At 38.6% G+C, this 15,281-nt stretch overlaps 1 protein-coding gene across 1 annotated transcript in view; it reads left to right on the top strand.

Moving 5' to 3' along the window:
- Positions 1-571: 571 nt before the first annotated feature.
- LOC131425738 (uncharacterized) overlaps positions 572-15,281 on the top strand; it is a 51,343-nt gene continuing 36,633 nt past the window's right edge. The window contains exon 1 of the mRNA XM_058587845.1: positions 572-1,425. The gene's annotated coding sequence lies outside the window, so the exon portion shown is untranslated. The remainder of the gene's footprint in view (positions 1,426-15,281) is intronic.

Below are 15,281 nucleotides of genomic sequence, written 5' to 3'. Positions count from 1 at the left end.
TGTATCGCTAGAGAAACAGAGCGAAGGAATATCAAACAAGGCATTTTCAAGCCGACGTCTTCCCGATAAGGTGTGGTATAGTGTTAAACATTCTTTTGTTTCGACCATAGAGGCTTTAACCTTAAGGTCATTCGCCTCTTAGGGCCAGAAAAACTCTGGCCCTATGCTCGGAGTTGAAAATCCAACCCCGATATATCCCATCCTCTGCGTATAAGACATCCGCTCTCTGCTTTGGTATTTTCATCACTCTTTTGTTCTATCGATACACTATGTAAGCTTGAAACGCAGTCAAAAGCTTTCTTGCACGATGCGTCCGATGCTCGGATTTACTGGGTATGAGCAACCATCCCACAGCAAGCGGCCGGCTTTCGTGATGTTGAAAGCTTAACCTGGTCGAAAGAGTGAATGCAAAAGCTCTGGGCCGTGCATAAATAGTGGCAGCATGGCAGGGCTGTCGTTGCGTTCATGATGAGTTCATTCGAGCACATTGCTATGTTTGTAACGTTGTAGAAGGACTCCGAGTTCATCGCAGATAATACTCTTTCGGTTCACTCTCGCTCCCAGTCTATCGGTGACATCAGCCTGGTCCGGTTGTTGTATAGTTTCCCTCAAAAAAATTTAAAAAAAGATAAATCGGAAGAGTGTAAATATCAAGCCACTCTATTGTGCTGCAAATGGATAATTGTTTCCAATGGTGTAGAATCAAGTGTTATGCTATGACGAGTGCTCCCGCAGTTAAACTATTGTACTTGTTTACCTAACGTGAGTGACCGTTTGCAGTGTGAAGTGCCTCCGGAGTGAAAATTGGCAGACGGTCGGAATTACGCTGTAGTTTTGCGTATACGAAAGATTGTCCACCCTCTGGTGAGAAAACGATTAGTGAAGTCTGGTATCGTGTTTTACTGTTTTTTTACATTTAACATATCGTGGAAGTTGCCAATCAATACTTGATCTTATGCTGATAAGGGTCAATGGTTGAACGCCATAAGATCTGCTTATCCCGATCGAAACTGGATACCGTTCGATTCGAGTGAAAGTGGCGCTCCAACTTTGGTATATTTTCCGATATTTTTTGCACACCCATCAGTGTATGTTGTGAAAATATGCTTGAATGAACTGTGAGAAACGCACACAAATAGCAAGCTGAGGTGCCATCGTCATTATTTGGGAATTGGATCGAATTGTTTATGCTTGGTTTGGTGTTGGGACAATTTACCCTTGAAAATTGAATTGAATACAACTGGTGAATTTACGACGGTGAAACTGGGCAAATTTCGCACAAAGTGTGCTACATTTAAACAGGAAAACAGCCCTAACGGGGGGAGTGGATAAACAACAAACCAGATCAAGGACCGCAGAGTTCATTTGCTTTGACACCCGTGAGACAGTGTGGTGCAACGGTATTTGAACGAACTTATAACATTGGTAAGTTTTTTCGATAAATTTGGGATGAAAAAACTATGTAGTTAACGTTTCACAAACAATCGTCCATAAGCTGTTGAATCGACTTCACTTAGCAAACCCATTTGTACGCTGTGGAGCAGCACTCATTCGAAACAAAAAGTCATTATAAATAATTAACGAAAAGCAAAACCGGTACTAAATAGGTACGATCGATATCGACGGAACGCTGATCCAATCTGTTCGACCATGTGTTCGATTTTTTTTTTCATTTTATGCAAGAATATTTTATTCTTAGACATCGAATTCGCATTTGTAGTGGTGTGTCTCGAACGACAGTCACGAGGTAGTTCATCGATGCTTTGCACTCGTGGTGACGTGAGACCCAAACCTTTGCCGTTGCTCTATAAGGAAGAATTTTGACTGTGTTCAAGAGCACACAAAAAATAGATTGAATTGTTCAACATTGTAGGAAACACGACTGTGCTGTTCCCAATCGGGTTTATTGTCGTCAGTTTACTAGACAGCGTCGGAACATGTCTTCGAGGTTTTCGGTCAAATCGATGCATTCAGATGATTCAGACTATAATTATCCTATACACACTCGGTACCAGCTCTGCAGTTGGCGCTCGAATGACGCGCAGTGAAGCTTCCTATCTGTCAGATGTTTGTGGGAATGTGTGAGAAGAAATTTTCTACTTTCGAACTCCCTTTCTACAGTTTAACGTCTTTTGGCATCTTAGAGCTAAGGCAGTGGGCTTTTTTTTTACTACAAACCAAATGTATTGAGCTTTAATTTTTGAATGTGTACGTACAATCAACGATGTACGAATATGACTCATCAACCACGCGATGATTTAACATCTTCAAAATTGACATAAATTCATCTTTATATACTGGAATTACGACCTTACAAATGTTTAACTTTCTATAAAGATACCAACTGTTCATAGCAGATGGTACAGTCGGGAAAATATTTGTGTTTATTGTCCGCACCGAGTAGGGGAAACCGGGGCTAGTTGGCCGAGTTTCGCTTTCGGAATTTCTGTAATCCTTTCCTGTATGAAAATCAGGAAAATAGTTATTAATAATAAAATGCGGAGAAAAAAATCGGCCAACTAACCTCAGAGCCGGGGTAAGTTGGCCGAGTTTTAGAAAAATATGTGAAACACATCAGCTGTATCAATAAACGTTTTCATTAGTTAAAAAAGTCGGTATGCATCATTTCTATTATGTAAGTATGTGAAAAAACTCCCCTTCTCGGTTTTTGAGTCTTTTTAACTATTGTGCAATTAGTTTCGGCAGCATTGATGAACTTTTTCAGTTTTCTTTCAACTTTTCCCCCACCAGCGTTCGCGCTTACGCTTGGTTTCATTTTTTACTCCTCAAATGCTGCTTTTATTAGAGAATTGTTAAAATTTTAGATTAATTCGGGATTCAAGACCTTGACGCTCCACTCCACCTTGAAAGCCTTGGGGAGAGGTCTGTTATTTTCAGACATTTACTCATCAGAAAAAACGTGCTCCTGCTCAAACGACAACACAGAAACACCTGAAATTACGTCGGTACGTGGGTGACCTAATGCTCCACCAAAATCATTATAGATATCGCCACTGCGCATAGTAGCATTTTCAGAAAAGCTATTCTGCCAATCGGCCGTTCGGCCAATTAGCCCCTGTTTCCCCTACATATTCTGTCGTTGGTCGTTTTTTATCCTGCGGCAAACTCTTGTTGCTGTAGAGAATAGTGACGGGCAATCGCTTTCAGCCGGCGAGAATAGTTTTGACAATAAACTTTTCTAGGAAAAATTTATGAAGTTTTTAAAGTTTTAGTTGGAATAACATATTTGCAATAGACTGTACTAGACAGTGCATCATTAGGCTCCAGTCTTTTTACGATTGTGTAACTTTTTAAGCATGCTGAAAATCTTTCAAAAAGTACTTCCTATATAGGAATACTTTTTCAACATCCCCTGTGCAATACAAATTGCACCCTCTGGGTTGCAGTAGAGCAGCTCTATTCAGCACTAAAGTAAAAGGTATATAAGCTTTAAATAAACGAAAACATGAAAAGTCAACTATTTGTAACATAAGGACAATGAATGGTGGTTTATTCGAAGTATTCGCCTTTCCTTCACAGTTTTCTCATTTTTCATGTAATTTGTGAATTCATCGCAAAAAAAATCGTCACTACTAGTTCAAAGCAAGAATCGACCTATTCGTTAACTTCTTTAAAATTAGCTTAGAAGTGCTGCTCAGCGGGTGCGTGTCCCATCGACGCAAATGGGTAATCTGAAGGGGCTAGATCTACTGAGTAAGCCTTATGTGATAACACTTTCCATTGGAATTCCTTTATCTACTTCCGGACGAAGTGTGTAATCACTGTCTCACTCCGTTTCAGCAGCTTACTACATATCCTGGGCCTAACCAAGAAAAATTCGATTAAATTTTTTATAGTGAAAACTTTTCAGTATAATTTCTATCTAGAGCGATACACTTGACCCATCCAACATTTTGATGCCGTTTAAAAACAAATTGTCAAGTCCTTCAAAATAGGCTTCCGTTTCTGCAATGACGAAAATTTCTGTCCCTGAAGAAAACTTTTCAGGTTTGGAAATAGATAATAGACGCTGGGGGCCAGATCTGGAGAATTTTCGCCTGAAGAAAATCGACAAATTCGCCAAGAAGTTCTTGGTGTGGCCGGCGCCTGCTGTCTGTCATCCGGCCTCTCTAAGGTGACACTCTGTTTTAGCCGAATCTGGCATCCTACCATTACGCAAAATATGAAATCCGTCTCTTGTACTATCTTCCTTCCCATATTATATCAGCTGCTGGTCTTTGGAGCAAAACACCGGAAAGTGAACAGCGACCTTGAAAGCTCTACAAATCAACCCTTTCAAGGCCTATAAATGTTTACAAAAGCACTATAATAATTACATATCTGTTGGAGTATGCAAATCGGAAGTATGAATAAAAATTTTAGTGCACCGTTCGCAGTGCGAAGCTCACACCAAATGAGTGCAAATAAAGCCAGCATGTTTCATTTGTTGAAATATGCAAATCCGAAATTAAATAATCAACATCGACATTCAGTATGTTGCTACTTTGCGAGCTGTTAGGACCGCTCATTTGAAAAAGCTGCAAACGAAATCACGTAAAAGGAAATCCTTTCACAAAAATTACTACAGTATTAAATCAATCAGCACAAGAAGAAGTTCTGCTGTGGGATGTTCGCAAAGCGAGTTTTGCTTCAAACACGAACGATTGCGTTATCCAGCTGCTGTTCGTTTGCATTGGAGCAAAAACCAACGAAAATTGAACAACGATCGTGAAAATTCTACAAATCAGCTCATATCATAAGTTGATGTTGGACTTATTATTATTATTATGCCTATTGTTTGGCCCCAATTTAAACCTGTATTTGCCGCTCGCCAGAGTTAATATAATGCTTTATTGATAGCGATTAAATGTTATTTGTATTCACGTCAATCCGGTTACATCTCTGACATTACACAGCCACCTTTTTACCTTTTTTATAAATATAAAAAATAGGTATAGAATTCGCTCAAACTTTAGAAAAATTTTCTGAGGCCCGGATCGCCGAATGTCATATACCAATCTAGTCAGTTCGAAGAACTGAGCAAATGTCCGTGTGTGTGTGTGTGTCTGTATGTGTATTGTCAACTAAGAGGTCGAGATCTCAGAGATGGCTGGACCGATTTTGATCAAACTAGTCCAAAATGAAAGGTCTCCCCGTCACCCTGAACGCTATTGAATGGTTTTAAGATCGGATGTTTACTTTTTGAGTTATATGTAGTTTTATGTCAAAATTTTCAGTTTTTTTGACAGTATCTGTCACAATTGACCTTGAACACAGAATATATCAGACAGAGATTCCGCACGGTAATACCTATCCAACAAGCCATAGATTGTTAAAATCCGTCCATTTTTAACGGAGATATCGAAATTTTTGTGTAGTTTTGGGCGCTGTCTGACAACGAAATGCTTGGGAGCAACATAAAACACGATGTTTTATGCTGTTACATACATTTGTTTCTAAGTACCCAGAAGACTGTGTACAGCATGATATTTTACCTCGGACTGATTTTAGCACGGTTCGTTTTTGGCAACATAATCGTTCGAATATGCCATATGTAAAACAGATGATGGCAGAATTTTCGAGTTGAAAGCAATTCCATAATTATATTGATTTAAACTACTTACAGCAATAAATGCTGGAAGAACATAACAGCCATATACCATTCGAATAGTAGTTCGTCGAGATCAACAAATGCGTGTGTGACAAAAAATTTCACTCAATTTTTTTCGGAGATGACAACCGTTTTCTACAAACTCAGATTCATATGAAAAGTCGTATACTCCCAAACAAGGTTCCTGAATTATATTTGGATCCGACTTCTGGTTCCGGAACTACAGGATGATATGTGAAACGAAATTAAAACTGTGTAACTCTCGTAGATGGCTGAACCGATCTAAGATTCAAATGAAATCTAAGAATCATCTAAGATTCAAATGAAAACTTTTAAGATTCTATAAAACATCTTGTTTTTTTCAGTCAGATCCAACTTCCGGTTTCGGAGATACAGGGTGATTAGTATAAAAATGTCTATTTCACATAAATTAATCAGATTTATCTGGTTAGCAGATTTATATAGTCGATAACCAAATAAACTTATTTCATTTTCGGTTGTATTCAGTTTTCGTTTCGGAAGGCACCCACAAATTTAATTCGCACTACGATGCGAATGTCTACATTGATTTTCAAACATCTTGAAACAAATGTAAACTATACAGCTACTCAGGCAAATTTGTTTGATTTCGGCTACACCGAATTTCGAATTTCGGTTCCATTATCGAATCGTTTTCCAAAGCTCAATCGTTTTCTCAAAAAAAGCCAAATCGAATTTCAGAAACAAAAATTCAAAGATGACAATCCCGAAAAGCTTTGAAGTTGGACTCAAAAATATTGCAATTTATTCATCATATGGCCATACGAATCGGTTTGGGTTATGCTGGTTCCTGCATACCGGCTCTTGAAGTACCTTAAATTACCCTAAACTCTAAAGTGGAAATTACTTCGACATATCATGGAATATTTAATCTATTGTTACACTTTTAGATTCAAATTCGATCCGATTTGCAGTTTCGATATTACAGAGTAATGAGTGATTAAAATCTCAAATGGCCACTTAAAACGACGGACATTAGAATAATATCATGAAAACTAAAACACCGAAGATTATTCATGCGAAAAACACATACGGATTGATAAAAAATGGTATCATCTCACTGCTAGGTGGATTAAGCACGTTTTTTAACCTTAAGATTATTCGTCTCTCGAGCCAGAAATATTTTCTAATCCTATGTGCGGAAGTTGGTAATCGAACCCAGCTGGGCTGTGGGAAAGCCATCGACTTGCCGAACACACTGAACCCGTCCCCCTAATATAAGTTCTTGCAGAACTTTTGAGAACGAGGAAATTGGATCGGGAAAAATCGAGAAGATAGGCCAGTGTCGTCTACAATCGAGCTAATAAACCAGCCAGACTGTTGACTTCGAAGTACGAACCTGTATATGAAGATGCTGACGTTGACCTTCACCAAGACTGATTCCAAACTGTTTCTTGGACAGGAACATGATACGGTAATTGAAAAAGGAAAGGGTGCATCTGTTCCAATGGTTTTTAAAAGTGTCGCCTTACATCGCGGCCATGACTATCAACCGGAACATGTATGTGCAGAAGTACCTATCAAGCAACACAAATGTTCCGTTCTTCTTTGGTCGAATTTGGCATCATGCCATTGTGGATAAATACCATGGAGTAAAAGATCGCGAACACACGTTCTGCACAAAAGAAATAATGTTCGGCTATCGGCAAGCGGAACCTTAGTGAGAGGCAAAAGACAGATGTCAGCCATTTGTTACTGAACTGCATGTTCAGTACGGAGTGGCTTTTACGGTGAGAAAAGTGCTCAAAGGGACTGTGAAAATTTTAATTAATATTCACTAAAAATGAAGCGTGAGCGAATGTTTTTGCCTTTCTCTATAGAAAGGTATTAGAATTGCTGGAAAAACCGACTTTCGAACGGAGCCTCGGAGACCCATAGTGTTATATACCATTCGACTCAGTTCGTCGAGATCGGAAAATGTCTGTGTGTGTGTGTGTGTGTGTATGTGTGTGTGTGTGTGTGTATGTGTGTGTGTGTGTATGTGTGTGCACTTTTCGAAGATATTTGAACGCGCTCAATTTTCTCAGAGATGGCTGAACCGATTTGCACAAACTTGGGCTCGTTTGAAAGCTACTGTCGGCCCATTGATCAAGTTCGAAGATCAAATGGCTGTGATTTTTGGTTCAGGAGATATGATTCTATAAGTGACGTAACCGACAAAAAGCGTTGTATTTGAACGCGCTCAATTTTCTCAGAGATGGCTGAACCGATTTGAACAAACTTGGGCTCGTTTGAAAGCTACTGTCGGGCCATTGATCAAGTTCGAAGATCAAATGGCTGTGATTTTTGGTTCCGGAGATATGATTCTATAAGTGACGTAACCAACAAAAAGCGTTGTATTTGAACGCGCTCAATTTTCTCAGAGATGGCTGATCCGATTTCAACAAACTTGGGCTCGTTTGAAAGCTACTGTCGTGCCATTGATCAAGTTCGAAGATCAAATGGTTGTGACTTTTGGTTCCAGAAATATGATTGTATAAGTGACGTAACCGACAAAACACGTTGATTTTTACCGCTCTTGTATATATAAGGGTGCCAAAATTTTGGGATCAACTCTATTTTCGTAAAGTTCTAGTGCTCAAAAGTTTAAGCACCTCGAAAAAAGCCTTCATGCAAAATTTGACCTAAATTGGACATGCTTAAGGGGTGCTGCCCGGTGGTAAAGGTTTGACAATTATCGATCTTGAAAAAGCACCATAGGGGGGAGTACATGAAATTTCCAAAATAAAAAATTTTTTTTGATGCCAAAACTCTTAAAACTGCATAAAACATCGAAATTTAGTGTTATCCCGAAAAAATTTTTTTTTGAAAAAATCAACTTTCTGGGACTTAGAAAAATTTTCATATTTTTTCTAAGTCCCAAAAAGTCGACTTTTTCAAAAAAATTTTTTTTCGAGATGACACTAAATCTCGACGTTTCATGCAATTCTAAGCCTTTTGGCATCAAAAATTTTTTTTCGATTTCGAAAATTTCATGTACTCCCCCCTATGGTGATTTTTCAAGATATATGAAAATTCCACTAAGTGGACTAAGAAGGGTTTTGCCTTTCTCTATAGAAAGGTATTAGAATTGCTGGAAAAACCGACTTTCGAACGGAGCCTCGGAGACCCATAGTGTTATATACCATTCGACTCAGTTCGACGAGATCGGAAAATGTCTGTGTGTGTGTGTGTGTGTATGTGTGTGTGTGTGTATGTGTGTGCACTTTTCGAAGATATTTGAACGCGCTCAATTTTCTCAGAGATGGCTCAACCGATTTTAACAAACTTGGGCTCGTTTGAAAGCTACTATCGGGGCATTGATCAAGTTCGAAGATAAAATGGCTGTGACTTTTGGTTCCGGAGATATGATTGTATAAGTGACGTAACCGACAAAAAGCGTTGTATTTGAACGCGCTCAATTTTCTCAGAGATGGCTGAACCGATTTGAACAAACTTGGACTCGTTTGAAAGCTACTGGCGGGCCATTGATCAAGTTCGAAGATCAAATGGCTGTGACTTTTGGTCCCGGAGATATGATTGTATAAGTGACGTAACCGACAAAAAGCGTTGTATTTGAACGCGCTCAATTTTCTCAGAGATGGCTGATCCGATTTTAACAAACTTGGGCTCGTTTGAAAGCTACTGTCGGGCCGTTGATCAAGTTCGAAGATCAAATGGTTGTGACTTTTGGTTCCAGATATATAATTGTATAAGTGACGTAACCGACAAAACACGTTGATTTTTACCGCTCTTATATATATATGGGTGCCAAAATTTTGGGATCACCTCTATTTTCGTTAAGTTCTAGTGCTCAAAAGTTCAAGCACCTCGAAAAAAGCCTTCATGCAAAATTTGACCTAAATCGGACATGCTTAAGGGGTGCTGCCCGGTGGTAAAGGTTTGACAATTTTCGATCTTGAAAAAGCACCATAGGGGGGAGTACATGGAATTTCCAAAATCGAAAATTTTTTTTGATGCCAAAACTCTTAAAACTGCATGAAACATCGAAATTTAGTGTCATCTCAAAAAAATTTTTTTTTGAAAAAATCAACTTTCTGGGACTTAGAAAAATTTTCATATTTTTTCTAAGTCCCAAAGTCGATTTTTTCAAAAAAATTTTTTTTTCGAGATGACACTAAATCTCGACGTTTCATGCAATTCTAAGCCTTTTGGCATCAAAAATTTTTTTTCGATTTCGAAAATTTCATGTACTCCCCCCTATGGTGATTTTTCAAGATATATGAAAATTTCACTAAGTGGACTAAGAAGGCTTTTTGCCTTTCTCTATAGAAAGGTATTAGAATTGCTGGAAAAACCGACTTTCGAACGGAGCCTCGGAGACCCATAGTGTTATATACCATTCGACTCAGTTCGTCGAGATCGGAAAATGTCTGTGTGTGTGTGTGTGTGTGTGTGTGTGTGTGTGTGTGTGTGTGTGTGTGTGTGTGTGTGTGTGTGTGTGTGTGTGTGTGTGTGTGTGTGTGTGTGTGTGTGTGTGTGTGTGTGTGTATGTGTGTGTGTATGTGTGTGTGTGTGTATGTGTGTGCACTTTTCGAAGATATTTGAACGCGCTCAATTTTCTCAGAGATGGCTGAACCGATTTGAACAAACTTGGGCTCGTTTGAAAGCTACTGTCGGGCCATTGATCAAGTTCGAAGATCAAATGGCTGTGATTTTTGGTTCAGGAGATATGATTCTATAAGTGACGTAACCGACAAAAAGCGTTGTATTTGAACGCGCTCAATTTTCTCAGAGATGGCTGAACCGATTTGAACAAACTTGGACTCGTTTGAAAGCTACTGTCGGGCCATTGATCAAGTTCGAAGATCAAATGGCTGTGATTTTTGGTTCCGGAGATATGATTCTATAAGTGACGTAACCGACAAAAAGCGTTGTATTTGAACGCGCTCAATTTTCTCAGAGATGGCTGATCCGATTTCAACAAACTTGGGCTTGTTTGAAAGCTACTGTCGTGCCATTGATCAAGTTCGAAGATCAAATGGTTGTGACTTTTGGTTCCAGAAATATGATTGTATAAGTGACGTAACCGACAAAACACGTTGATTTTTACCGCTCTTGTATATAAAAGGTGATTTTTTTGAGGTTAGGATTTTCATGCATTAGTATTTGCTCACATTTTTTGAGGTTATGATTTTCATGCATTATTATTTGCTCAGTATGCTCTGACATTTCATCATGAATAGACTTACGATCTGCCACAACGTCGAATTTTCAGTGAATGGGCCCTAGAAAAGTTGGCAGAAAATCCGCTTTTTTATCGACAAATTTTGTTCAGCGATGAGGCTCATTTCTGGTTGAATGGCTACGTAAATAAGCAAAATTGCCGCATTTGGAGTGAAGAGCAACCAGAAGCCGTTCAAGAACTGCCCATGCATCCCGAAAAATGCACTGTTTGGTGTGGTTTGTACGCTGGTGGAATCATTGGACCGTATTTTTTCAAAGATGCTGTTGGACGCAACGTTACAGTGAATGGCGATCGCTATCGTTCGATGCTAACAAACTTTTTGTTGCCAATAATGGAAGAACTGAACTTGGTTGACATGTGGTTTCAACAAGATGGCGCTACATGCCACACAGCTCGCGATTCTATGGCCATTTTGAGGGAAAACTTCGGAGAACAATTCATCTCAAGAAATGGACCGGTAAGTTGGCCACCAAGATCATGCGATTTGACGCCTTTAGACTATTTTTTGTGGGGCTACGTCAAGTCTAAAGTCTACAGAAATAAGCCAGTAACTATTCCAGCTTTGGAAGACAACATTTCCGAAGAAATTCGGGCTATTCCGGCCGAAATGCTCGAAAAAGTTGCCCAAAATTGGACTTTCCGAATGGACCACCTAAGACGCAGCCGCGGTCAACATTTAAATGAAATTATCTTCAAAAAGTAAATGTCATGTACCAATCTAACGTTTAAAATAAAGAACCGATGAGATTTTGCAAATTTTATGCGTTTTATTGTTTAAAAAAGTTCTCAAGCTCTTAAAAAATCACCCTGTATAAGGGTGCCAAAATTTTGGGATCAACTCTATTTTCGTAAAGTTCTAGTGCTCAAAAGTTTAAGCACCTCGAAAAAAGCCTTCATGCAAAATTTGACCTAAATTGGACATGCTTAAGGGGTGCTGCCCGGTGGTAAAGGTTTGACAATTATCGATCTTGAAAAAGCACCATAGGGGGGAGTACATGAAATTTCCAAAATAAAAAATTTTTTTTGATGCCAAAACTCTTAAAACTGCATAAAACATCGAAATTTAGTGTTATCCCGAAAAAATTTTTTTTTGAAAAAATCAACTTTCTGGGACTTCATATTTTTTCTAAGTCCCAAAAAGTCGACTTTTTCAAAAAAATTTTTTTTCGAGATGACACTAAATCTCGACGTTTCATGCAATTCTAAGCCTTTTGGCATCAAAATTTTTTTTTCGATTTCGAAAATTTCATGTCTCCCCCCTATGGTGATTTTTCAAGATATATGAAAATTCCACTAAGTGGACTAAGAAGGGTTTTGCCTTTCTCTATAGAAAGGTATTAGAATTGCTGGAAAAACCGACTTTCGAACGGAGCCTCGGAGACCCATAGTGTTATATACCATTCGACTCAGTTCGACGAGATCGGAAAATGTCTGTGTGTGTGTGTGTGTGTGTGTGTGTGTGTGTATGTGTGTGTGTGTATGTGTGTGTGTATGTGTGTGCACTTTTCGAAGATATTTGAACGCGCTCAATTTTCTCAGAGATGGCTCAACCGATTTTAACAAACTTGGGCTCGTTTGAAAGCTACTATCGGGGCATTGATCAAGTTCGAAGATAAAATGGCTGTGACTTTTGGTTCCGGAGATATGATTGTATAAGTGACGTAACCGACAAAAAGCGTTGTATTTGAACGCGCTCAATTTTCTCAGAGATGGCTGAACCGATTTGAACAAACTTGGACTCGTTTGAAAGCTACTGGCGGGCCATTGATCAAGTTCGAAGATCAAATGGCTGTGACTTTTGGTCCCGGAGATATGATTGTATAAGTGACGTAACCGACAAAAAGCGTTGTATTTGAACGCGCTCAATTTTCTCAGAGATGGCTGATCCGATTTTAACAAACTTGGGCTCGTTTGAAAGCTACTGTCGGGCCGTTGATCAAGTTCGAAGATCAAATGGTTGTGACTTTTGGTTCCAGATATATAATTGTATAAGTGACGTAACCGACAAAACACGTTGATTTTTACCGCTCTTATATATATATATATATATATATATATATATATATATATATATATATATATATATATATATATATATATATATATATATATATATATATATATATATATATATATATATATATATATATATGGGTGCCAAAATTTTGGGATCACCTCTATTTTCCCAAAGTCGACTTTTTCAAAAAAATTTTTTTTCGAGATGACACTAAATCTCGACGTTTCATGCAATTCTAAGCGTTTTGGCATCAAAATTTTTTTTTCGATTTCGAAAATTTCATGTACTCCCCCCTATGGTGATTTTTCAAGATATATGAAAATTCCACTAAGTGGACTAAGAAGGGTTTTGCCTTTCTCTATAGAAAGGTATTAGAATTGCTGGAAAAACCGACTTTCGAACGGAGCCTCGGAGACCCATAGTGTTATATACCATTCGACTCAGTTCGACGAGATCGGAAAATGTCTGTGTGTGTGTGTGTGTGTATGTGTGTGTGTGTGTATGTGTGTGCACTTTTCGAAGATATTTGAACGCGCTCAATTTTCTCAGAGATGGCTCAACCGATTTTAACAAACTTGGGCTCGTTTGAAAGCTACTATCGGGGCATTGATCAAGTTCGAAGATAAAATGGCTGTGACTTTTGGTTCCGGAGATATGATTGTATAAGTGACGTAACCGACAAAAAGCGTTGTATTTGAACGCGCTCAATTTTCTCAGAGATGGCTCAACCGATTTGAACAAACTTGGACTCGTTTGAAAGCTACTGGCGGGCCATTGATCAAGTTCGAAGATCAAATGGCTGTGACTTTTGGTCCCGGAGATATGATTGTATAAGTGACGTAACCGACAAAAAGCGTTGTATTTGAACGCGCTCAATTTTCTCAGAGATGGCTGATCCGATTTTAACAAACTTGGGCTCGTTTGAAAGCTACTGTCGGGCCGTTGATCAAGTTCGAAGATCAAATGGTTGTGACTTTTGGTTCCAGATATATAATTGTATAAGTGACGTAACCGACAAAACACGTTGATTTTTACCGCTCTTATATATATATGGGTGCCAAAATTTTGGGATCACCTCTATTTTCGTTAAGTTCTAGTGCTCAAAAGTTCAAGCACCTCGAAAAAAGCCTTCATGCAAAATTTGACCTAAATCGGACATGCTTAAGGGGTGCTGCCCGGTGGTAAAGGTTTGACAATTTTCGATCTTGAAAAAGCACCATAGGGGGGAGTACATGGAATTTCCAAAATCGAAAATTTTTTTTGATGCCAAAACTCTTAAAACTGCATGAAACATCGAAATTTAGTGTCATCTCAAAAAAATTTTTTTTTGAAAAAATCAACTTTCTGGGACTTAGAAAAATTTTCATATTTTTTCTAAGTCCCAAAGTCGATTTTTTCAAAAAAATTTTTTTTTCGAGATGACACTAAATCTCGACGTTTCATGCAATTCTAAGCCTTTTGGCATCAAAAATTTTTTTTCGATTTCGAAAATTTCATGTACTCCCCCCTATGGTGATTTTTCAAGATATATGAAAATTTCACTAAGTGGACTAAGAAGGCTTTTTGCCTTTCTCTATAGAAAGGTATTAGAATTGCTGGAAAAACCGACTTTCGAACGGAGCCTCGGAGACCCATAGTGTTATATACCATTCGACTCAGTTCGTCGAGATCGGAAAATGTCTGTGTGTGTGTGTGTGTGTGTGTGTGTGTGTGTGTGTGTGTGTGTGTGTGTGTGTGTGTGTGTGTGTGTGTGTGTGTGTGTGTGTGTGTGTGTGTGTGTGTATGTGTGTGTGTATGTGTGTGTGTGTGTGTATGTGTGTGCACTTTTCGAAGATATTTGAACGCGCTCAATTTTCTCAGAGATGGCTGAACCGATTTGAACAAACTTGGGCTCGTTTGAAAGCTACTGTCGGGCCATTGATCAAGTTCGAAGATCAAATGGCTGTGATTTTTGGTTCAGGAGATATGATTCTATAAGTGACGTAACCGACAAAAAGCGTTGTATTTGAACGCGCTCAATTTTCTCAGAGATGGCTGAACCGATTTGAACAAACTTGGACTCGTTTGAAAGCTACTGTCGGGCCATTGATCAAGTTCGAAGATCAAATGGCTGTGATTTTTGGTTCCGGAGATATGATTCTATAAGTGACGTAACCGACAAAAAGCGTTGTATTTGAACGCGCTCGATTTTCTCAGAGATGGCTGATCCGATTTCAACAAACTTGGGCTTGTTTGAAAGCTACTGTCGTGCCATTGATCAAGTTCGAAGATCAAATGGTTGTGACTTTTGGTTCCAGAAATATGATTGTATAAGTGACGTAACCGACAAAACACGTTGATTTTTACCGCTCTTGTATATAAAAGGTGATTTTTTTGAGGTTAGGATTTTCATGCATTAGTATTTGCTCACATTTTTTGAGGTTATG

This window comes from Malaya genurostris, chromosome 1 (assembly GCF_030247185.1).
Source record: "Malaya genurostris strain Urasoe2022 chromosome 1, Malgen_1.1, whole genome shotgun sequence".
Taxonomy (NCBI): Eukaryota; Metazoa; Arthropoda; class Insecta; order Diptera; family Culicidae; genus Malaya; species Malaya genurostris.
This window is presented reverse-complemented; position numbering and strand designations above follow the sequence as displayed.